Source organism: Pinus tabuliformis, chromosome Q (assembly GCF_031772625.1).
Source record: "Pinus tabuliformis cultivar Carrire ecotype Pingquan chromosome Q, CPIR1, whole genome shotgun sequence".
Classification (NCBI taxonomy): domain Eukaryota; kingdom Viridiplantae; phylum Streptophyta; class Pinopsida; order Pinales; family Pinaceae; genus Pinus; species Pinus tabuliformis.
Genome location: NC_142296.1, coordinates 480,872,122 through 480,898,099, shown reverse-complemented (window position 1 = coordinate 480,898,099; position 25,978 = coordinate 480,872,122). Strand labels below are relative to the sequence as shown.

The following is a 25,978-nucleotide window of genomic DNA, read 5'->3' as shown; positions in this document are numbered from 1 at the left end:
GATGCTGAAAATTTCTTCTGTCGCTCATTCAACTCTTCCCTGGGCGCTCTGCCTCCGAAAAACCTAGTGAGGGTTTCACGAACCCTTCTTACTGCTCAGGTTTCATTGAAACTGAAACTGAAACGATATTTAAACTGTTAAAACTGTGAAAATGTATTAAAACTAAACTATGAAACTGTATTAAAACTATATTAATCTGACGACACATTATTCTTGAATCGTCTAACATTTGATCGGATGGTGCAGACTTGTGCCAAGTGGCAATTTTGGGGTGTTCATTTCAAAGGGAAACGCCTTACGGCGTAATTAGATTCTTCCCTTAGTGATTATTCTTTTCCAATTCAATTGAAAAACTAGGCCGATAATTACTTACTGGTTTTCCAAGCTCTATATACTTCCAATTCAATGTTAATCTAAATTAAAAAGCGAATACTCTGGAGCAAGGCCTTCTCGATTCCCTCCATCTCATATAGTGATATGCACAGATTGACATGGGTTGGCTTGGTTACCAAATACCTGCATCTGAAACATCCAACTCATTGTTAGCCTATGATCAGACAATTAGTGTTTCATAAAATTGAATACCTGCGGAGGAAAATGGAAGGAATTTGTGATGGTAGCATACAAAGTGTTCATAAGCATGAGCATGGCCAACGAAAACAATGTTAACTTTTGTGTCATGAAGTAGTTGTTCCAGTGCATCCTTCATGTCATCACCCTCACCCTGATGATCGGTATTTGCGTTATACCAGGGTGCATGGTTTAGAGAAATAAGTGTTCACTCGCCATAGGTCATTCTAATTTCAAAAAAAAAAATTCACCCAAAAAAATTGTGGTTAGGCCAGTTTTCAACTAATACATAATCTTATTCAAAATTGACAATAAAACTTATCAAAACTAAATCCCCACCTTTAACTAATAAACCACATTCTATAGACATATTCCTTTAGAATGAATCTAAAAATGAGATCCACACCAGCAGGAGGGTGTGGTCTATAACATTCAATGTGAAAAATTTCCACCCAGAATTTTGTTATATAATTCAGTGTTTATATGGTAATTAGGCCGATAGGCATCTCTCCTATTAGAATTGAGCACTTTAATCATTTTCTTAATTAAAAAAATGATTAGATTGTTTGAATTTAAAGATGCTATTATATTCTTGTCATTGCCACAATATCAATGGATTGAATTCATAGATGCCAATATATTCTTGTGGTTGCCACAATATCAATGGATTGAATTCACACCACTAACTTTGCTGCATATCTAAATCGCATGATTAAACCTTGTTTAAATTAAGTTTTTACAAAGCTTCATTAAAAATTTACCATGCCATTTGTTAATTTACACCTATGAGGATTAACCATAATGGGAAGACTACAAAATGTAGCACACACCTTACACATACACTTGGCATAGTAGTGGAAAGGTGTATTTCCGAATAAGATAATCATCCGTTTCAAACCATTGGTAACATGTGTCCAATTCTAAATAACAGGTGTCTGTAAGTTAAAAACTAACTTAGGAAGGTAAAGGGCCTTTTCTCTTACAATATGTTTTACACTTCTTTAAATTGCCTTGTAAAATAACCTATTATACATTTAGTTAGGAAGGAGAAATTTTCCTTTATCTCTTTCTTATTAAGCTAGAAAACATATGTTATAATTTAATCTTTAACTTTTTCCCTAGCAATAAACTTTGTGAATGTAACTATCTTCACATTCTTTTAGGATGAAAAGTTACAATGCCAATTAATTTGTATTTTTTTAAGAAAGATTATTTCCAATATGATTAAGTTTTTTGGCATTCACACATTTTATGAATCTTTTAATAATTTCTTTTGTGTTGATTTATATATTTGATTGTACCAACTATTATAAGCTATCTTATTGTATATTTTTGTACCTATCTTGAAAGCATTCTTTCTTTACCCATATCAAAAGATTTCATAAAATTGCATATATTTACACATAGGTTATTTTCACTATTTTTACATAATTAACTTTATATATAATGTTTTTAGTAACTATTTTTTGTTTCATCTATGTTTAAAAGGAAAAATTTAACATTTAAAGAAATTTGAAAAGCTTATCCCTAATTATTAAATTCACTATTTAATTAAATATTCTCTTATATTATTTTCCAATAAATATAATCATTTTATACTATATACAAATAGTCTAGAATCCCTCATTACTAAATTCACCATTTAACTAAATATTATCTTATATTATTTTCCAATAAATATAATCACTTTATACTATATACAAACAGTCCAGAAATCTTTAGATAAACAATAATTAGATACACTATTAAAACACTCCAAATATTAATTTATAGCAATTACTCTTTCTCTCTCCATGGGAATCTGCATAGTTCATTAGACTTATTTTGAATCGTTCTTGTGAAAATAATCTGTAGATTTGGAGCATATAAATTATGTAATTATAAAATTACTTCAAATATAATATAAAATATAATTAGATATTGAGATAAACTAATGATGAAATATTGTGAATATGTAGATATTGGAATAAAATAATGAAGAAATGTGTTGAATATGCATATGTAGATATTGATATATAATGAGATGTCAATATATAATAATTTAATGATTATGAAGTTTTTAAGTTGTTAGAAAATTTAATTTAAAGGAAGGACAAATTAATTTTTTAAATTAATTTTTGAGTTTATGGATGAACTAATATATTAATAAAAAATGATAAGGGATTTTTATTTAGGGTAAGATTAAAAGAAAACAAACGTTAAAATTAATAGTGTGTATATTTGTAATTATTTAAAAATTTCAGTAATAAGAGGGATAATGTGTATATTATTAATTATTTAAAAATTTTGAGTGATAAGAGGGATAGTGATAGTGATGAAAGATTTTTTTACCAATTTAAAATTTAGATATGAAAGTATTGTATATGTTGTTTTTGGATTTAACTATCTTCGAATGAGATGATCATCCATTTCAAACCATTTGGTGACATGTATCCAATTTGGAATAACATTTGTTGGTAATTTCATTAAATTTTACATCAATTTCACCATTTCTCGCTGTTAATAATAACTCCAAAAAACAGGTGTCTGTAGCTTCATTAACTTGTCCATTAATTTTTGTTAAGTCCCTATACTACTAGTGTAAGCCCTTATTTTTATTAGTGAAACCCCGTTATTATATTGTTGCTTCCATGTAGTGCCCATATTGTTATTATTGTGCCCCATAGAAGTCCATTAATGTTATTTTTGTGCCCTGACATTATTATTGTTATGTCGGCTTTGATTACATTATGACCCCTTATACTCCTATATATAGAAAGGAGGCCTTGTCATTTGTATCATCAAAGAAGTGTTCATTTGTGTAATGTAAATGAGGTTGCCCCCTTGAAGAGGCTGAATTTTAAGGCATTTATATTTCTTTTCTATCTTTTTGTGAGCTTGTTTCATAACATTTGGTATCATAGCTTTGGATTCTAGGGTTTCACTGCTCCAAATAGGCCCCATCGTGGAATTTTCTCTATAACTCTTTTTCTGCGACGTTTCAAAAGATAATTTTTTTTTTTGAGTTGAAATCATTCTGAACCTTGAGTCCGAATTTCAGATCTTGTCTCATTATATTTTTGGAGATATGATTTGAGGAAGTTAGGGTTTTTGCAAGCTCCAGAATTCCATCTCAAACAGGTCATCGTGGAATTTTTTCTATAATTTGTTTTCTACGAAGGTTAATATTATGAAATTAAAACCCATTTGAGCCAAAATCGGGTTGAAGCTTGGGCTGGAATTTTAGATCTTGTTTCACTATATTGTCGGAGATACAGTCCAAGACATTTATGGTTTCTGCAGGATCCCAAATTACATCTCAAACAAGTAAGAAGCTACAAAAAGAGGATAAATGGTAATTTGTTTTGTATTGTTTTCAAGTTTTAAGGTTGAAACAGTATGATGTGGCACTTCGTACAAGTTCACTCTACTGAAAAAATATATAAGAAGGTCGTCTTGGGAGATTTGGCATAACCCTTTCTTGGAGAATCCAATTTTGATTAGACTGGTGGCATTGGAAAGAGGATGTAGAGGGCTACTGTAGCTTGCAATTTCAGACCTTGGAGATCTGAAATTACATAGTTACAATCGTTTCAAAATAGATCTCCTAAAATCAAGAAAAGGCGATATGAGGAAGTTCGATGGAAAGGACCCGATAAATTGGATACTATAGATGGAACATTATTTTGGTCTACATGATGTACAACTATTACAAAAGTTATATATTGCATCTTTATATTTAGAATCGAATCAATTTTTATGGTATAAAGAGCTTTGTTCTCATAAAGCACTTGTCACTTGGTCAATTTTCACGGAGGAAATGATAGCACATTATGAGGATACAAAGAGCAACACCTTCTTTATCCAATTGATAAATCTCAAACAGAAGGGTTCAATGACAAAGCAATTAAGGACTTCCAAAATTTGAATATAAGGGTAAATGATATTCTAGAGAAGAAAAGGATTGATGTCTTCATAGGGACTTTAAAAGATAACATTCAACATGAGGTTCGTCTTTGGGAACCTGATTCATTGGAGAAGGCATTTAGGTTGGTAAGAAAAATTGAAAGCGGAATTATGGAAACAAGGAATCCTACCACTCACAACTATAAATATGGAAGTGTTTTTTCTCCTAGCATTCCACAACCTACAAGGTTTACACCACAACAATTGGAAGAAAAAAGAGAAAAAGGGCTTTCTTACATTTGTGATAGCAAATACACTAAAGGTCATAAGTGTGATGAGAAGAATTTTTTTTACATAGATTGCGAAGAGGAGGAAGAAAGGATTAAAAAAAATCAAAAGAATAGGATATATATGGGGAAAAAACCCTATATAAAGAAGAAATGAATCTGATCATATCTTGTAAAGAATTCGCAAGAATTACCACTCCTCAAACTCTCAAGATAGAAGGACATAACAAGAAGAAAAAGGTTCAAGAAATAAAATATCACATCCAACATCAATAAATGAGTCTGACCATATATTGTAATACATTGGCAGGAATTACCACTCCTCAAACTATCAAGATAGAAGGACATATCAAGAAGAAAAAGGTAATAGTGTTGATTGATTCAAGAAGTACCCATAATTTTATTCATTGTAAGATAGCAAAGCAATTGAATTGGTTCCTATATCCAGCACGAGAGTTTCAAGTGATGGTTACAAATGGAAGAACCATAAGTTTCTCTGGAAAATGCCATAATATCAAGCTATCCATGTGAGAATATGTTTTGAATAGTCCAATTCTTTCCATTCCAATGGGTGGTGCTCATGTTGTACTAGGAATCCAATGGCTACAATCTTTGGGTACGATAACTTTTAATTTTCAAGAACTATTCTTGAAACCTTTTTCAAAAGGAAAGGAAATTGAATTGAGGGATATCGCAGAGAAACCGAGAAACATAATCATCTCTAACGGCATGGAAAAGATTCTAAAGGAAGAACAACGTGGTGTAAGTGCACAATTATGTTCACTAGAGGTTCCCACGTTGAAATCATATATTTCTCCAGATATCCAAAAAATCTTGGACAATCATTCCAAGGTATTTGAGACTCCCAAAGGCTTCCCACCTATTTATGATCATGATCATGCTATTCATTTTATAGGAAATGTTCCTCCAAATATCAGTCCTTACAGATATTCCCTTGCACAAAATAGTGAAATTGAACGTATGGTTGCAGAAATGCTAGAGACTGGTATAATTCAAGCTAGTCAAGTTATTTCTCTACTCCATTAGTATTGGTGCACAAGAAGGATGGATCAGGGCGTATGTGTCTAGATTATAGAGAGCTCAACAAGATCACAATTAAGGATAAATTTCCCATTCCTCTCATTGATGAATTATTGGATTAATTGCATGGATAAATTTACTTCAGCAAGTTGGACCTTCATGCAGGATATCATCAAATCGGAATGAAGACTGAAGACATTATGAAAACAACATTTAGAACTCATGAGGGTCATTATGAATTTTTGGTCATGCCTTTTTGCCTTACCAATGCACCTTCTACATTCCAAGCTTTGATGAATTCCATTTTCAAACCCTTCCTTAGAAAATTTGTGTTAGTATTTTTTGATGATATACTAATCTACAACAAGTATTGGAAGGATCATCTTCAACATGTTGATAGAGAGCTCATAATATTGGACGAGAAGCAATTATATGCAAAAACCTCCAAATATTTCTTTGGAGTATAAGAGGTGTAATACTTGGGTCATATTGTATCACATGAAGGTGTTAAGGTAGACACTCAATAATAAAAATTTCTCCAACTCTTAAAGGATACCTCACTTTGGCACAAAATTGAATGAAACAATAGGAAGATCAACATCGTAGTGAAATAAGTTTTGATATATGTGACTAGGTATTTTTACAAATACAGTCATACAAACAAATGTCCCTCAAGCAAGCTAAGAAGGACAATAAATGATGGGACGAGAATTTGGGGGTTGCCCATAATCCCAATTCCCAGATAAAATTCAATCATAGACCGTGGGTTATGGCCCACTAAGTCCCCATGGAAGCGTTCTAAATAACTTTAAACTCTTCAATTTTTTTTTAAACCCATGGATTTTCATTACTATCGAGCCATCCCTTTAATCTCTTAAAACAGTATTGGGCGCTTTTGAAATACCCACATGCATATAAGATATGTGTTATGTAATAAACCTCTGTTGTAAATTAGAATACAACATACAGAGACATCGGCGACCTCCGACTCCATTAACGCATGCAGTTCAAACACCACGGAGGGGACGAATTCTGAATCGAATGTCAACCATGCCATCGAATGAACCTGCATCTTTGTCATACAACAAAATTATTTAAATGGAAATTAGGTTAGGAGACATCGATTCTGCACTTAGGTTCATAGATATCGGTGGCCCACATCATTAGGATTGCACTTAGCTGTCGCCGACTTCACCCTTCCGGTCCATTGCAACCTCTATACTCCCACTGCGCATAGATATGATACCAATGACTGGTTAAAGAGATCCAATTTCTAACTTGCGCCAATTTCACAACGGTAATGTAATTCTCCATGGCTCAGGTCCGAGGTTCAACTGAGGTAATTTGATATTAAAAAGAACAGCATCATACACTCACAATTATATTCGGTCAACATAGATATATACAACAGTTACGCAACAAACCAGATCGCCATCGATACAAAAGACAGAATTTAACTTCTTTACGAAAAACAAACACAACTAAATCAATTATAAAATGCACATAAACGTAATCACAAAACCCAGGTTTATATTAAATAACATAATTACAAAATTAAGGCATTTCAGCCTTAAACCAAGCTCAGTCACGGCTACATCTTGCCACTCACAAATTACCTCACAAATAACATATCCATTACATGCCTATCACATTATATTTATATAAGAAGTATTGGGAAGGATTGATCCTATCCTCTCCTGCTTTTCCTCCAACAAAAGATGCATGCATGCTTTAAATCTGCTTTAAGTCTACTTTATCTGCTTTAAATCTATCTTTTCTGCTTTAAGGCAGACTTTCCTTTGTTCTGCTTCTGTGGCCCATGTTTGCTCGTTTTGTTGTTGGGTGCTCCCGCATCATACTCCCAAGGCACAAAAATTTATGACCTCCTGGTCATATGCTTCTGGTCTTCGTAATAAATTTAACTTGTGAGCTGCAATCTACCTCTGCAACAGCAAGCCCTCCTTGCTGCCTCTTACCTCACCAAGCTCTCCTCTAGACTTGGTCTTTTGGTAAATGCTCTAGGCTATTGCAATCCTCTCAATTTCCTCTGCAACCTTCTGACCTTCCTCTGCTGCTACCTACATAAAATATAAAGACCAGACATACTTTATCAAAACTGTACCTCCTTCCGCAGAATCTTTTTCTCGCTCTGATACCAAACTGATGGGACGAGAATTTGGGGGTTGCCCAAAATCCCAATTCCCAGATAAAATTCGATCTTGGACCGTGGGTTATGGCCCACTAAGTCCCCATGGAAGCGTTCTAAATAACTTTAAACTCTTCAATTTTTTTTTAAACCCATGGATTTTCATTACTATCGAGCCATCCCTTTAATCTCTTAAAACAGTATCGGGCACTTTTGAAATACCCACATGCATATAAGATATGTGTTATGTAACAAACCTCTGTTGTAAATTAGAATACAACATACAGAGACATCGGTGACCTCCGACTCCATTAACACATGCAGTTCAAACACCACGGAGGGGACGAATTCTGAACCGAATTTCAACCATGCCATCGAATGAGCCTGCATCTTTGTCATACAACAAAATTATTTAAATGGAAATTCGGTTAGGAGACATCGATTCTGCACTTAGGTTCATAGATATCGGCGGCCCACATCATTAGGATTGCACTTAGCTGTCACTGACTTCACCCTTCCGGTCCATTGCAACCTCTATACTCCCACTGCGCACAGATATGATACCAATGACTGGTTAAAGAGATCCAATTTCTAACTTGCGCCAATTTCACAACGGTAATGTAATTCTCCATGGCTCAGGTCCGAGGTTCAACTGAGGTAATTTGATATTAAACCGAACAACATCATACACTCACAATTATATTCGGTCAACATAGATATATACAACAGTTATGCAACAAACCAAATCGCCATTGATACAAAAGACATAATTTAACTTCTTTACGAAAGACACACACAACTAAATCAATTATAAAACGCACATAAACGTAATCACAAAACCCAGGTTTATATTAAACAACATAATTACAAAATTAAGGCATTTCAGCCTTAAACCAAGCTCACTCTCGGCTACATCTTGCCACTCACAAATTACCTCACAAATAACATATCCATTACATGCCTATCGCATTATATTTATATAAGAAGTCTTGGGAAGGATTGATCCTATCCTCTCCTGCTTTTCCTCCAACAAAAGATGCATGCATGCTTTAAATCTGCTTTAAGTCTACTTTATCCGCTTTAAATCTATCTTTTCTGCTTTAAGGCAGACTTTCCTTTGTTCTGCTTCTGTGGCCCATGTTTGCTCGCTTTATTGCTGGGTGCTCCCGCATCAATAAATTATCACCAAAGTTCTATGGTCCTTACAAGGCGCTGCAAAAGATTAGTACTATGGCATAAAAATTGGAGCTTCCTGCATCTTCCCAAGTTCCCCCAGTTTTCCATGTTTCATGCTTAAAGAAATTTATAAGTGACAAGCTCCCAGTTCACACAATATTGTCTGAACTTGACGAGGAATGGAAAATCATATTGGAACCTAAAGTAGTCACGAAAAAAAGAACTCGATAGCTATGAAATCGATAAATTTCAGAGTATCTCATCAAGTGGAAGAACTTTCCCATTGAAGATTCCACATGGGAGGACGAGAATTTTATAAAGAAGCATACATAACTACTCAAGCATTGAGGACAACACTTTTTGAAGGAGAGGGGCATGTTAGGTCCCTGTACTTCTAGTGCAACCCCTTATTTTTATTAGTGCTAACCCCTTATTATATTGTTGTTCCCATGTAGTGCCCATATTGTTATTATTTTTCCCCATAGAAGCCCACTATTGTTACTGTCGTGCCCTTACATTATTATTGTTACGTTGACTCTGATTTCATTATGACCCCTTAGACTCCAATATATGGAAAGTAGGTCTTGTCATTTCTATCATCCAAGAATTGTTCATTTGTGTAATGTAAAGGAGGTTTTCGCCTCAAAGAGGCTGAATTATAAGGCATTTATATTTATTTTATATCTTTTTGTGAGCTAGTTTCATAACAATTTCACCATTCATTCTCTCAATAAATAGAATAACTCCGCCATTCTATCTCAGATTGTAACCTTGAGGAATAAAAGAATAACTCTACCACTCCATCTGGGATTACAACATGGAGGATGTTGGGTGTAGGAATTACACTTAAGCAAACTCCTCAACACTTAATTTGTCAACCCGGGGGATCCGTAAAATTAGAGAGGAAGCACAAGCAATGCCAGAGATGGTATGAATCTTCCTGATATAAATCCCTACTTTCTTAAAGGAAATATTGCAGAATCAAACTAAAAAGAGAAAAAGGCAACTTGAACCATCAAAATCATCTAAGACTGGAACAAGGAAGAATGCATTTTCAAGAGGGAATTAAAGATAAAGGGAAATCACTCTAGCTAATCATTGTTTAACTACTGAGTGTGTGTTTTTCTTTAGCAGAGACACTTAGCAGTCTCATCAGATGGACCATTAAACCTGCTCTTTTAGGGATTTCCTTCTTGCACTAATCTATCCTGTACTATCACAGTCCGCTTGCACTACTGCAGGAATAGAGATTTATGCAAAAGGTATAAGTGGTGTCTTTACTAAAGGCTTTTTACTCCCTGCAAGGGCTTGAACTTTTCCATGTTCAAAGCACTCAGATCCTATGGCAAAAAACTAGTTCTTGCACCAAACTAGAGCTTCTTGCACTTAACATTTAATTCTTAAAATGAGTGCTTAGTTATTGCAAGTGCTATTATAATGTTAAATCAAATTGCACACATCAAAATGAATGCTTTTAATCTTGACAGAGTGCAAGAATAAAGAAACAATCCATATACATTTATTCGGTCATAAGCATTTAATGAAAGAAAGAAGATTGTGGAAAGTAGACTAAGAAGGCTTGTTGCATCACACCAACGTGCACTGGTGCAAGTTAATTTATCCTGCTTGGACCAGGCGAGGAAAACCAACAAAACAGAATGGGAGAAAAGGAAATATCATACCAATGAGCACTGGTGCAGGTTTATTTCTCCTACTTGGACCAGGCAGAGGAAACCAATTTGAAATCAAGTGTAGGAAAGGAAATTATCTACTTCACACAACAGATCCGCTTTCACTCAGATAGGAATGCATGTGCTTAAAATTAAATCACACTTGACAATGTAAACACAAATTACAGGAAACGGGAAATGGGGTAAACATGCTGGGTTGGTTGGGCCCTAGCCAACCAATGCATTTCCCTTTTAAATAAAATTGTTGCTCAGTACTTTAATCAATTCATCAGCTCAAATACAGAAATACGATTTGTGAAACATGAGGCGGAGCTCCCTGTTATTAATTCACTAAGGCAAGTACATACGTTAATACATCATCCAACCCAGATTCAGGCGATAACAAAATAGAACAACATGTTCACACCTCTCTGGCTGTGTCTCTATTCTATCCAAAAAAACTCCTTTAGTCCTATTTACATTCTACATTATATAGATCTTTGGCCAAGGGCCAAAATAGGTCATTCAACCAATTGCATAACCAATCGCAGAATTTAGATTTTCAGCCTTTAAACTTAGACAGTTACCAAACTGGCTATAGCCAATCTCCAGCTTTCGTTGTTCACATATTCGATCTCGGTTGCCTTTGGATCATCTTGCTGTTGTGGTTGAAGCCGCTCAAAATAGGGCAATTCAATCTCGGCTGTCTTTGGATTGATCTTGCTATTGTGGTTGAAGCTTCTCAAAATGAGGCGATGATCAAGGAGGTTCAGATTTGCTGCAAGGATTTGTTGTGCTGGAAATGGTGCAAGGTCCGATCCTGCACTAGGATCAGCGATCACATTAAGTACTGTAACTACCGAATAAATGTTGGAGATATCGATAAGTTAGAAAGAGTGATTAAAAGTAAGAAATCATGTAATAAATGATTAGTTAATGCTAAGTTAAATTAAAAATATGAAAAATAAAGTTTATATGGAATACGTCACCGTGCTTGGACTGGTGCAAGATGAGGGTGTATAAAAGAGGTAAAACAACGGTAAATGGTTATGATTTAGGAAGGGGAAAATGGAAAAAAGAGAGAAAATTAGGGGGCTAACATCCTCCCATCCCTAAGTTGTTGTGTGTCCTCACACAACTCTTTACCTTTGTAAAAAACCTTCAAAACTTTGAGCATTTCAGCTCAATCCTATTTTGGCATACTGACATCAGCCTGCAATGTTTTAGAATTCTTCTTTCTGATGTTCTTTAGTTTCTTTGTCACCTTTTTAAGTCACTTGAAACATTGCATAGCTCAGTACTTCCAAACTTTAACTTCTCTTTTCTTTTTCTGGATCTTTGTAGTTAATTCTTCCTTACTCTATTCTTTATCCTCATGTGCTTTAGCTATGAGCTGTTCTAAGTTCGGCACTTGAAGATCTACTTCAACTACCCGAGCAGCAACAGTTACCAACTCTTCTTCTTTTCATGTCTCAACAAGGGATGTGTCTTCCTCAGGGACCTCAGTATCCCTCATGGTTACACTGGGAAATTCTTCTTCTTTTGGTTCTTCTTCTTTTGGTTCTTCTTCTTCTGCTTCTTCTTCTTCTACTTCTTCTTCTTGCATTGGTGTAGAAGGGGATTCAACGTCCTGTGGGGACTATGGTTCTTTGCCTACACCAGATTATTTATTCTTTTTCTAGGGATTTTTAATGAAATCTGCCAACAGAGTGTCATCTTCAACCTCTGCAAATATTTTTGCGTCTGCAAGGACTGACAGGTTGTCTTCTTTGGGGGTTTGTGCTTGTACTGGTGGCGTAGAAGGAGTCTCTTCAACACGTGCACTAGCTGTCTTCTTATTTGGAGATGTGGCCCTTTCTTCTTTTGATTTTTCATGTTGTTTCCTTTTTGCATTGGTGCAAGAAGGACTCCCTTTACATTCTCACTCGGACCCTTGCTTGTGCTAGCGGGGTCCTATGTCTCCTTTCCAACAGTTGTCTTTTTATGTAGTTATTTTAACAGTGCCTCCCAAGTCATGCCTTTAACTTCTAATTGTTTCTAGACCAAAATATTTATCAGGCCGTGGTGATATAATTTTTTTTCGGCCTGGTCTACCCGTCCATCTTGCACACCTTTCGCCATTTTTTCCAAAGCTCTTAAGCAAAAAATAGGGGAAATTCATCCTCCACCGGATGTGCGGGGCAGCTTCAAAATGTTGTAACATCCTAAAATGGTACATAAAAGTGTGGGAGTACCTTCCCTCCTAGGTTACGAATTTCTGTAAGATGAAAAGGAGGTCCTGCCACTGTCCTAGCAGGGCGCTGCGTGGAACTCCTTCCTTCCAATCTACCTTCATATTTTTGTCGACAACGAAATGCTACCATCAATTCCTTTCTACCTTCCCGGTTTTTAAACCACTACTCACCAGTATTTTCCAAGCCTATCGCTACTACTACAAACTCTTCTATAACTTCAAATTTTAGAGGCCCAATTTTTACTCAGCCATTTTTGAAACTTCTGGCAAACTATAAGGCCACTTCTCTGTCGTGCCTGTCAAACTTTTGCAAGAACTGAAGAAATCCCGAGTCTCACAATAGTGCAAGACTATTTCGATACTCAACAGTCTGCTCTACCCTATTAAGAAATGAGGGTTCGCTTCGAACAGGTGGCATCACTGCTTAATAGTTATGAGCAGTCGATAATTTACATGCAACACTGAGAAAATTGGTCCTTATAGATAGGGATCCAACTATCCACCATCCCTTTCATATTATCACCCATTCATTCCACTGAAATAGCCATGGATGGACAACATCTTTGAGATCCAGCTGGATTGGTACTTGCAGCGGCATTTTAACAGTTAGGTGATGTAATCATTATGAGTGAAGGACATCTAGGATTATGGTAGAAAGGGGAAATTATATCCAAGCAACGGTTAAGCACTTCCGCATTCCTTCATAATTCAAAAAATATAACTTAGCATTCATTACAAAATGATCATGATTCTTAACTTAAAAACACCTTGTACTTTAAATAATTTTCTCCTAGTTAATATGATAGCATAAGTACTCATCGACTAAGTGAAAGGACTTCTTACCAACTTTCATGATGACCACTTTCCTATGATGTATGCTATGAAAATAACAAATTGTACTATGTTTCTGACATGGTGCATGCTTGCACCAATCTGCTTGCACCGCCTAAGCTATGTTATTCTGCTGGTACCATTCGTCTTGAATTATTATATAGGATGACATGCTTGCACTAGTGCAAGCATAATATCTGAAAAAAGAACAGGGATTTTAAGTAAAATATAGGTTGGACTTCCAACATGGCTTCCTCAATTTATAGTGGAAATTTGCTTCGCCCTTTCTTGACGCTTCAGAGCATATCCTTTTTCTCTTTGTGCATGAGATCCTACAATAAATTCATGAGGGAAAAAAGAAGTGGGAAAAGGGAAATTTTATAATGGGAAGGAATTTTGTTACATGGATTCCGGGAATAGTACCACAAGAGGGAATAAACAGAAGTGGGAAGGAAAAAATTCAAGGGTAAAGTGGGGTTTTTTACGAATGGATAGGGTAAATTAAAAAGAATATGGGATGGTTAATCATTCTGGGATTGAAGAAGAAAACTGAGGGAATATTACGAAAGTGGAATATGAAGAAAGGCAGAAAATTTTCTGGAAGGTCTGCCTGCACTGGTGCAAGAAAAATAATTGCAGTGAAAATTAAGCATTACTTGAATAAAAATATCCATGCTAATTACCCCAATTCTATAAAGGTTGGTTCTGCTAAACCTGCTTTTACTTGGTGGTTGTGAGCATATCTAAAGGTCAAGCAACATTTTCTTTTTATAAGAAATTTTTTATCTTCCTGCCAGCAAGCTGGTTTTCAAGTTGATCCTTCTGCAATCATGTCAGCGAACTGATTTTCATAATTACAGGAACATGTTTTTTTCTTTACATTTTGTATTATTATTATTATTATTATTATTTTAAGAAGAAGAATTCATGTTTTCAAAAGGTTGGTATTACCATTTACCACTACCATCCCAAATTTCTGTTGGACTTGCTGTGTAAAATATTTCTTGGTAAGTGGCTGAAAATACTTCTCTAATCTGTGTCCATTTACCAAGAATACTAAATTTTGTCCATCAATAGTTTTAACTTCTACTTGCTCCATTCTCAAATACTCGGATCACTTCATAAAGTCCCATCCAACGTGTATGGAATTGCCCTTTAAAGGTTTTAAATCTAGAATCATAAAGGAGGACCTAATCACCTGGTTGGAATTGTTTTTTCTGAATAGACTTGTCATGCCACTTTTTGCGTTGCTGCTGAATTAGTATGTTTTTTTGAACAACATCCCTATGAAATTCATCTAACTCATTTAATTGGAGAAGATGTTGTTGTTGTGCCTCAGAGAGATCTAGTCCTAACTGAACTGTAGTTCTGAAAGTTTTGATCTGGAGTTCAATTTATAACAGAACCTATTTTCCATATACCAACTCATATGGTGTATGCCCCATGCTATTTCTCCAAGTGGTTATGTATGCCCACAAAGCTTCTAGTAATCTTTCAGCCTAGTATTTTCAATGCATATTTACTGTCTTTGTAAGAATGGACTCGATCACTTTGTTTTTGGATTCCACCTGGCCATTTTCTTACGGGTGATACGGTGTGGACTTCCTGTGCCAGATCTTGTATTGCTCCATCAATCCCTATACCAAATTAGAAATAAACTACAGACCATTGTCAGAAACAATTTCTCTAGGCACACCAAATCTAGTAAAGATTTCAGTAAAAAGAAAATCAGCAACACTTTTTCTGTAGAAAAGGAAACAACTTTAGCTTCTACCCATTTCGTAACAAAATTTGTACAAACCAAGATATGCTTTTTACTTAATGACATTGGATTTATTGGCCCTGTAAAATCAATAGCCCATTTTTCAAATGGCTCGATCATAACTTGGGGGAATAAAGGCATTTCATTGGTTTGATTAGGCTAGCCCATTCGCTAACAGCTATCACATCACCTAACATACTGTTTGGCATCCTTAAACAAGGAAGGCCAAAAGTAACCACCACACAATACTTTATATGCAGTCTGCTTATCAACGAAGTGGCCTCCATAAGGTTCATTATGAGTAGATTTCAATATGTCAAACACTTCCTCCTCTCTTACACACCTACAGATATTCAAATCTGGACTAGTGTAAAAGAGATCTCCTTGAATCCAGGAGTATGCAACACTTTTCTGAATAATATTCTTCTTTTCATGAGCAGACAAGTGGGGTGGTGATTTCCCAATAACCAAGTAATTAGCAATGTCAACAAACCACAGAGAATCTATTGACATAGCAAAAAGATGTTCATCTTGAAAATCATCATTAACAGGAGTTGCTTCACCAGGATTATCTAATCTAGAAAGAAAATTTGCTACAACATTAGATTTTCCTAGTCTATCAACAATATTAATATTAAATTCCTGCAACAATAGTAACCACCTAGTCACTCTACCGCTAGTCAATGGTTTGTTCATCAAATATTTAATCATGGAATGATTAGTATGTACGAATAATTCATATCCTATAATATAGTGCCTGAACTTATTAATTGCAAAAATTACAGCTAAAAACTCTTTCTCTGTAACTGTATAATTTAATTCAGTGGAAGACAAATTCTTACTAATATAATAAATAGCATAGGATTGCTTATTTTCCTCTTGTCCTAACCCTGCGCCAATAGCCAAATCTGAAGCATCAGAGGAAATGTGAAAAGGAAGGGACCAGTTAGGACCTCTCAAAACTAGTGCATGTACTAACTTTTCCTTCAATGTTTCAAAATATTGTTGGCAAGCTGTGGTCCAAGAAAATTTACTATCCTTAGCTAGAAGTCGAAAAAGAGGGGAAACTATCTTAGAAAAATTTTCAATGAATCTTCTATAATAACTAGCATGTCATAAAAAACCTCTTACTTCCCTTTGAGTTTTGGGTGCAGGAAGATGCAAATTGATTTCAATATTTGCTAGATCAACCTGGATATCTTTACCAGAAATCAAATGGACGAGTACCACTCTGGCTTTGCACATTAATCTACATTTCTTGTCACTCAAGGCGAGATGGGCTTCCTGAAAATGAAGAAGTACTTTCTCTAGATTTTTGAGAGCTTCCTGAAAAGAATCACCAAACACAGAAAAGTCATCCATATAAATTTCTACAAATTCTAGATCAGCAAAAATGGCCAGGAATGCCCTTTGAAAGGTAGCCGAGGCATTACATAAACCAAAGGGAAGCACTCTATAAGAAAATGTACCCCATGGACATGTAAAAGTAGTTTTATCCTGATCTTCGAGTGCAATCTCTATCTGGTTATAACCACTGAAGCCATCCAAAAAGGAAAAATATTTCCTTCCTGCAAGAGTATCAAGCACGTGGTCAATGAAAGGGAGAGGGAAATAATTTTTGAGAGAGGATTTGTTTAATTCTTGATAATCAATACAAATACACCATCTTCCATCTTTCTTAGGTACTAGCACTAATGGAGAGACCCACTGACTGTCGGAAATAGGATAGATAAAACTGACATCCAAGAGTTTATGTACTTCTTCCTTCATAATATCTCTTAGAGCTGGATTCATTCACCTTTAGGTTTTTCTGATAGGTCGAGTTCCTTTCTGAATATAGATATGATGTGTATAAGTTTCAGGGGGAATACCCTTCATATCTTCATAGCCCCATGCAAAGGCACTAAGATGGTTTTGCAACAAATTCACAAGCTGCTCCTGCTGAGATGAGTCCAAATCTGAACTATAATGCAAGGATTTACCAAGGCTAATCTCAACAAGAGTAGTATTAGGCTCAGGAGTACTCAAGGGAGTGGTCAAATGCAGTGGTACAAAAGAATCAGAATCATGATTATCTTGAAAATCTAGGCTGAAAATCTGGCTCGATAGCTCAAAATTAGGCATAGTGTCTAGATTATTAAGGGAATCTTGAATCTCATCTTCTTGTGAAGACCCAGTATAATGATGGATAAGGGAAATGGGCTGAGTCTCCTCATCACTGCTTCGTTCCAACCATAAAGTATCTCGAAGGTCCTGAATGGATCTAGCACGGGGGTATAGGGTAAATTTCTTCCTAGAATCTCCATGTGAAATATACATATCACCAGAATGACATCCAATATATGCATCGGCTGTAGCAAGCCATGGTCGACCCAAGATCAAGGGATGTCCTCCTACTGGGTTCTTTTCCTGAAGCACAATGAAATCAGAAGGATATTCCCAAGAATCTAACGAGATGATCACATCATCCAATACTCCTTCTGGATTAATTTTAGATCTATCCGCTAATTCAAGCACAGTGGGAGTAGGGTGAAGATGAGATAACCGAAGTTGATCCATGGTTTTCTTAGTCATGACATTAATGGCATCCCCTAGGTCTATAAGAACATTAGAGATAAGGGCATTACCAATCTGAACTGAGACAACAGGGTTTTTGAGATCAATATATTTTTCGATAGACACACATCCTGTCATCAACTCTGCTGCCCTACCAACAAATTGAATGGTTTGGGGTTCCAATCTCTTCCTCTTGAGTTTCTTAAGATAGAGTTCCTTAATAATATTGCTACAAATGGGGATCTCTTTGATGGCTTGAAGCAAAGGTATCTTAATGAAAAGATTTTAAAGCTCTAATGCCAAGCTAGTCTCAGTAGGCTCACTACTTTCCATTACTAGCCTCTCTGGGAAGGGAGGCTGGTTGGAAGAAGATGGCAAGGATTTAGAGGGTAAGGGCTGCTTAGTGATAGTTTTCAGAGAATGGTTAAGAGTTTCCTCTTCTCCTTTCTCTTTAACAATCACTCTTGATTGCTTCTGATTTTCTGATGTTACAGTCCTTCCCGATCTTAATTGAATATCATGAAACCCAACTGGAATAGATTGGTACTCGAATGGTAAAGGTGGGTTTGTTACATAGATCATTTGCACTACTTTATTATTGTTAGGATTGGGCATAGGTTGAGCAGGCAACTGAGGAGGTCAAAAAGGTGGAGGTAAAGGCAACAGTGGAGTAGACTGACTCAGAAGTTGAGGCATTGAATAAGGTGTATGTGTAGATGGATATGACTGCATAGGTGGCTGGTAGTATTATGGAGAATGAGTTGGCCTTCTCCAACCTTGTTGCCATGGTTGAGAAGGTTTCCCATGCTGATATAGATTCCCATACTACCACTGCTGATTAGTGTTAGGATAAGAATATGCATGTGAATTATAACCAAAATAGTGTGGAGAAAATTCAAGAGCCATACCTGCACCTACCTGAGGCCAATTCCTTCTTGCTCCCATAGCATATAAGTATTCAGCTTCAGGTTGTCCCCCTGTAAATGCAACTTTAAGTCCTGGTATAGAGGGACATTTTTCTATAACATGGTCTTCTATACAAATAACACACTTATTAGTTTCTTCCAAATTAAGAGGACACTCTTTAGGAGGATTCTTGTCTCTACATTTAGGATAGAAAATACATAATGACTCTTGTTCCTTCTTGAGTTTTTGCTGAAATTTTAAAGAGTCCAACTGTTTGGTAATAGTATTCATTATATCATTTTTCATGTTTTCCATTTTATTTTCTAGTCCAATAATCATAGCATCAGTAGATTCAGTTTTTCTATTTCTATTTTGAGTTCCTTTACCAGATCTATATTGATTTCTTGAAAATTTCCTGCATAATTCACAAATTTGTTCAAAAGTTTGCTAAGAAATATCACCTTGTCCTAACAAATTTAAATTATTTCTAGCATTATCAGTAAGTACTCTTAAGAACAAGGTTCTAATGGCACTGGGATCAAGCTTAAGTTTCGACCTTCGTAATATATATATATAAATCTTTCTAGGTAACCTTCAAGAGTTTCATCATCATCCTATATGATTGTAAAAATCTCATCCAGCATGTCCCAAGTTTTGCAATATTATTGATATTTAGAAAAAAGCACTCTCTTCATCTGATCCCAAGAGGTTATAGTGTTTCCTCCTAACCCCATAAACCAGCATAGAGCTGAGTCCTTGAGAGTAACAGGAAATAATCTTAACTTCTGAGTGTCAGTTGAATAATCATAAATTCTACACAGAATATCAAACTCGAATAGAAAAGAGTTAGGATCTTCATGAACTTTACCATGGAAATGAGTGAGAGTTGATGGTGGAATATTCTTCATTTGCACCACAGTATCAGGATCCACAATTGGAAACACAAAAGTGGATTGTTCTCCACTTACCGGGTTTTCACTAGTCCCTTCCACATGATATTCATGGTCCACCATTGTTTCCCTTTTGTTTGAACCACTCTCAACAAGCTGAACCACACCTAAATTGTTGTCACCAGAATCTAGGTGGATTGTTCCTGCGTGATGGGTTTGAATTGGATTGGGCTTCCTGCTTACAAAAGGAGAACCAATATGAGAATTGTTTTCAGAATTCTTTCGGCCCTTAGTGGGCTTTGAACCCTTACCTTTTCTAGGCATTCATTTCAAAAAAAGAAAGAAAAATAACTAGCAACTTCTAATAAAAATGTTGTTAGAAATCAATTAACACCAGCAAAATTCCTTCAAATAAGTTTTTTCAAAAAATACTGCAAAAATAAAGGAAAAATTACCTCTATTGTATAATCAGAAAATTATTACCGAATCAAATCGCCTCCCCAGCAACGGCGCCAAAATGTTGGGTGCAAGAATTACACTTAAGAAAACTCCTCAACACTTAATTTGTTAACCCAGGGGATCCATAAACTTAGAGAAAAAGCACAAGAAATGCCAGAGATGGTATGAATCTTCCTGATATAAATCCCTACTTTATTGAAAGGAAATATTGTAGAATCAAACTAAAAAGAGAAAAAGGAAACTTGAACCATCAAAATAATCTAAGACTGGAACAAGGAAGAATGCATTTGTAAGAGGGAATTAAAGATAAAGGGCAATAACTCTAGCTAATCATCATTTAACTACTGAGTGTGTGTTTTTCTTTAGAAGAGACACTTAGCAGTCTCATCAGATGGGCCCTTAAACCTACTCCATTAGAGATTTCCTTCTTGCACTAATTTGTCCTGTACTCTCGGAGTCTGCTTGCACTAGTGTAGGAACAGAGATTTATGCAGAAGGTATAAGTGGTGTCTTTACTAAAGGCTTTTTACTTCCTGCAAGGGCTTGAACTTTTCCAGGTTCAAAGCACTCAGATCCCATGGCAAGAAACTAGTTCTTACATCGGATTAGAGCTTCTTACACTTAGAATTTAATTCTTAAAATGAGTGCTTAGTTATTGCAAGTTCTATTATACTGTTAAATCAAATTGCACAAATAAAAATGAATGTTTTTGATCTTTAAAGAGTGCAATAATAAAGAAATAATCCATATACATTTATCTTGTCATAAGCATTTAATGAAAGAAAGAAGATTGTGGGAAGTAGACTAAGAAGGCTTGATGCATCACACCAATATGCACTAGTGAAGGTTCATTTCTCCTGCTTGGACTAGGTGGGGAAAACCAACCAAATAGAATTGCAGAAAAGGAAAAATCACACCAACGTGCATTGGTGCAGGTTTATTTCTCTTGCTTGGACCAGGTGGAGGAAACTAATCTGAAATCAAATGCAAGAAAGGAAATTTTTCTACTTCACACAATGGATCCACTTTCACTCAGACAGAATGCATGTGCTTAAAACTAAATCACACTTGACAATGTAAACACAAATTATAGGAAACTGGAAATGGGGTAAACATGCTGGGTTGGTTGGGCCCTAGGAAACCAACGCTTTTCCCTTTTAAATAAAAATGATGCTCAATACTTTAATCAATTCATCAGCTCAAATAAAGAAATACGATTTGTGAAACATGAGGCGGAGCTCCCTCTTATTAATTCATTGAGGCAAGTACATACGTTAATACATGGTCCAGCCCAGATTTAGGCGATAACAAAATACACTCTCTAGCTGTATCTCTATCCTATCCAAAAAATTCCTTTAGTCCTATTTACATTCTACATTATATAGATCTTTGGCCAAGGGCCAAAATAGATCATTCAACCGATTACATAACGAACCAAAAAATTTAGCTTTTTGGCCTTTAAACTTAGACAGTTAGCAAAACTGGTTGTAGCCAATCTCCAGCTTTCATTCTTCACAGATTCGATCCCAGCTGCCTTTGGATCGATCTTGCTGTCATGGTTGAAGCTGCTCAAAACGAGGTGGTGATCAAGGAGATTCAGATCTGCTGAAAGGATTTGTTGTGCTGGCAATGGTGCAAGATCTGATCCTACACTAGGATCAACGGTCACGGTAAGTACTCTAACTACCAAATAAACATTGGAGATATCGATAAGTTACAAAGAGTGATTAAAAGTAAGAAATCATGTAATAAATATTAATTAATGCTAAGTTAAATTAAAAATATGAAAAATAAATTTTATACGAAATATGTCACCGTGCTTGGACTGGTACAAGATGAGGGTGTATAAAATAGGTAAAACAGCGGTAAATGGTTATGATTTAGGAAGGGGAAAATGGCAAAAAGAGAGAAAATTAGGGGCTAACAGAGGAATAATAGAAACTTGAGCATTTCAAATTGTCATTAAATATTTAGTGTACCTATTATTCATTACCATTCCATATATTATAAGCAAAGGCTCTGTGGATGCATGCATTTCTTAGCGCTTGGGTTGTTGGAATTGTTGAAGGATTACTCGAATGATTACTGGAAGGATTATTGGAATGATTTGAAGTGGCTTCTCTCGGCTTCTATCTACTAAGAAAGGTGCACAATATTTCATAACCTTCTTTTTCTCTACCTAGTGTTTTTTCAAGGTTTCCTTCAAGATGTGTTGGAGGAACCGTTTTGGTTGAAAATGGTAATGGTAGCAACAAGAATTGAAATTCATTTATCATGAGCTGCACGAGTAGATGGTGATATGGGGATGTGGGGAAGAACCATAGTTTTCTTTTAGAATAACTTTATTGTATTTTATTTTTGTTAAAAAAAAAATAAACAAACAGAGTTGGTGGTGCCTCAAATCACCCCCTTTACATTTTTAAATTTATAATTGAGCACGTCTGTGGAGCCTGAGAGGCATACACAGTCGAGCCACCATTTTTTTCTCCGCAGCCTCCATAAAACCTAGTGCCTCCTGCATTCTAAGTGTGGCTCCATGGCCAAACAGATCCAGGTTCAAACTCGGCACAACCTAGTGGCTGTACAGTTGAGCCTTTCCCCTTTCCTTCTTTGTAGCACCCTCATCTTCCATCGGCTACCTCCTCGACCAGATTTCAACCCTGTTCAAATCACTGTGATCATCATCCACATTCTCACACAGCTGGCACACAGTCCTTCCAGGCCTCCTCCTATATATGCCAAAGCTACGTGGCATATTCTTGAAACATCTACCGAGTCACTCTGCGAGCATATATCGACTTGCAAACCCTTTGCCTTTCTGGCTGCAACCATTTTGTTTGTGCTGCCTGATATTCTTTGCACCTATTGAGTTACTCTTTCCTTGGAAATAAAGAGTAGTTGGCTTCATACATGCCCCAGGATTTCATTTTATTTATTTTGTTTTTCCTTTTAAATAAGGTAGGTTTGATATCACTATGTTGAATTTGCATAAATTTGGAGCATTCTGTAAAAAATAAATTGAGACCATTGGTGAACTAAAATCAATCGCAGATTTTAGTTTGAATTGTGTCTTAAAAATTATTATTTTAAACTTTAAATCCATATCAAAATATTTCATAAAATTGCATATATTTACACATAGGTAAATATCACTATTTTTCCATAATTTACTTTATATATAATGTTTTTAGTAACTATTTTTTGTTTCATCTATTTTTAAAAGGAAAAATTTAACATTTAAAGAAATTTGAAATACTTCTCCCTAAATATTAAATTCACCATTTAATTAAATATTCTCTTATATTATTTTCCAATAAATATAATCACTTTATACTATATACAAATAGTCCAGAATCCCTCATTACTAAATTCACCATTTAATTAAATATTATCTTATATTATTTTCCAATAAATATAATCACTTTATACTATATACAAATAGTCCAGAAAGCTTTAGATAAACAATAATTAGATACACTATTAAAACACTCCAAATATTAATTTATAGCAATTACTCTTTCTCTCTCCATGGGAATCTGCATAGTTCATTAGACTTATTTTGAATCGTTCTTGTGAAAATAATCTGTAGATTTGGAGCATATAAATTATGTAATTATAAAATTACTTCAAATATAATATAAAATATAATTAGATATTGAGATAAACTAATGATGAAATATTGTGAATATGTAGATATTGGAATAAAATAATGAAGAAATGTGTTGAATATGCATATGTAGATATTGATATATAATATCATAATTTAATGATTATGAAGTTTTTAAGTTGTTAGAAAATTTAATTTAAAGGAAGGACAAATTAATTTCTTAAAATTAATTTTTGAGTTTATGGCTGAGCTAATATATTAATAAAAAAGGATAAGGGATTTTTATTTAGGGTAACGTTAACAGAAAATAAAGGTTTAAGGTAATAGTGTGTATATTTTTAATTATTTAAAAATTTTGAGTGATAAGAGGGATAGTGATAGTGATAGTGATGAAAGATTTTTTTACCATTTTAAAATTTAGATATGAAAGTATAGTATATGTTTTTTTTGGATTTAATTATCATGAATTTAATTTTTCTATTATTAACAGTCATATTCATCTTGGAGAAAAAAAATTGGAGGATTATTAGTTACTTGGAAATGTATTAATAGCTCTTTTCCAAAAGAATAATAGCATTGGGGCCAACACAACCTACATCTTCTGGACATTCTTCTAGCTTATCAATGTATATGCCAAAAAAAAGGTATAAGGGACACCCTTACTTGACTCCTATATAGCATTTAATTTCTTCCAACCAACCCTTAGTAGTTCTAAGTTTAACATCAATTCTCAATTTAGAAAAAGCAATTATCTTTTTGAGCTTCTTGGAAAACTTTATCTTAAAACCTATGCAAAAAAAATCAAAATCAGGTATATAAAAGAGAATTAAACAATAGTTCACCTATCTAATTATAAATAATGTATTTGAAATTTTAAATAACGTTATTGCAAAATTATAAACTTTGAAAAAATAATGTATATTATAATTATTATGATTAAATATATACCATTTAAACCTAAAATTTTCCCACCAAAACAATTATGTTTGAGATTTCTTATGCAACCATGGCATCACTCTACATGGACCAATGAAGAAAAGGGATGGATTTCGTATTTTAAAAGGTCAAATTTCTTTAAAGGGAGCATTGTATGAAATTGGAAACTACACTAAATATCATAATTATTTTAACGATCGTTGTAATGCGACAATTGTTCATATTTTCTTAGGAATCTAATAATTGTTCATAATTTGAATAATTGTGTCTTCCAAAACATTCAAAGACAATATTAAAACAATCATAAAATGTGTTCAATAAATATTTTTATAGCTAATTTTAAAATTTATTCCATAGAATTAAGGAGGGTTAGTGTTGGATTGAGGGGGTCGAACCGAGGTTGAATGTTAATTAGCTAAACAAATCCCTACACTACTGGCTCTTTCGTGATCAGCGCGCAGAGTGCGGACCGAAGTCTCTCTCGAAGCAATATGCGGGATGTTGCAACCAAGTTTCTACACCCTGAGATGGTTGTGATGTCATTTGATTCCCTCTATCCCTACCTTCGTGTAGGTTGCTTCGCTCTAGGGCTTGCATGGTGAGCCCTTTATTCTGTTCTTAAATACCTTCGCGAAAGGGTATGATCGGCCTTCGCATAGCCCTAGCTTGTTGCTCAGGTACTTTCACGCTGTTATGGCAATGTGCCATGCAAATTCCCCAATTACTCTAAGTGACTAGCTTATCTTATTAAATAATTTAGTTAGCACTACGTAAATAGATAATCGTAATTGCGTTCAATTACTCAACGTAGTTGCATTCATTTGTGCATCACATAAGCACAATAAATGAAATTCATACATAACATATCAAGATGAAATAACAGAACAAAGACATAGAAATTGCAGAATATCTTTCTTTATTAATATCTTCCAATTGTTTACAAAATTTTTCCACCCTGCAAACACATCTGCAAGGGTCCGCGCACTCAGTTGCAGACTTCTACCCTAGGACTCTACACACCCA

General features: G+C 34.9%; 1 pseudogene; it reads right to left on the bottom strand.

Annotated features, from left to right (window-relative positions):
• Positions 1-25,978, bottom strand: part of LOC149220271 (purple acid phosphatase 22-like) — a 113,670-nt pseudogene that overhangs the window by 23,710 nt on the left and 63,982 nt on the right.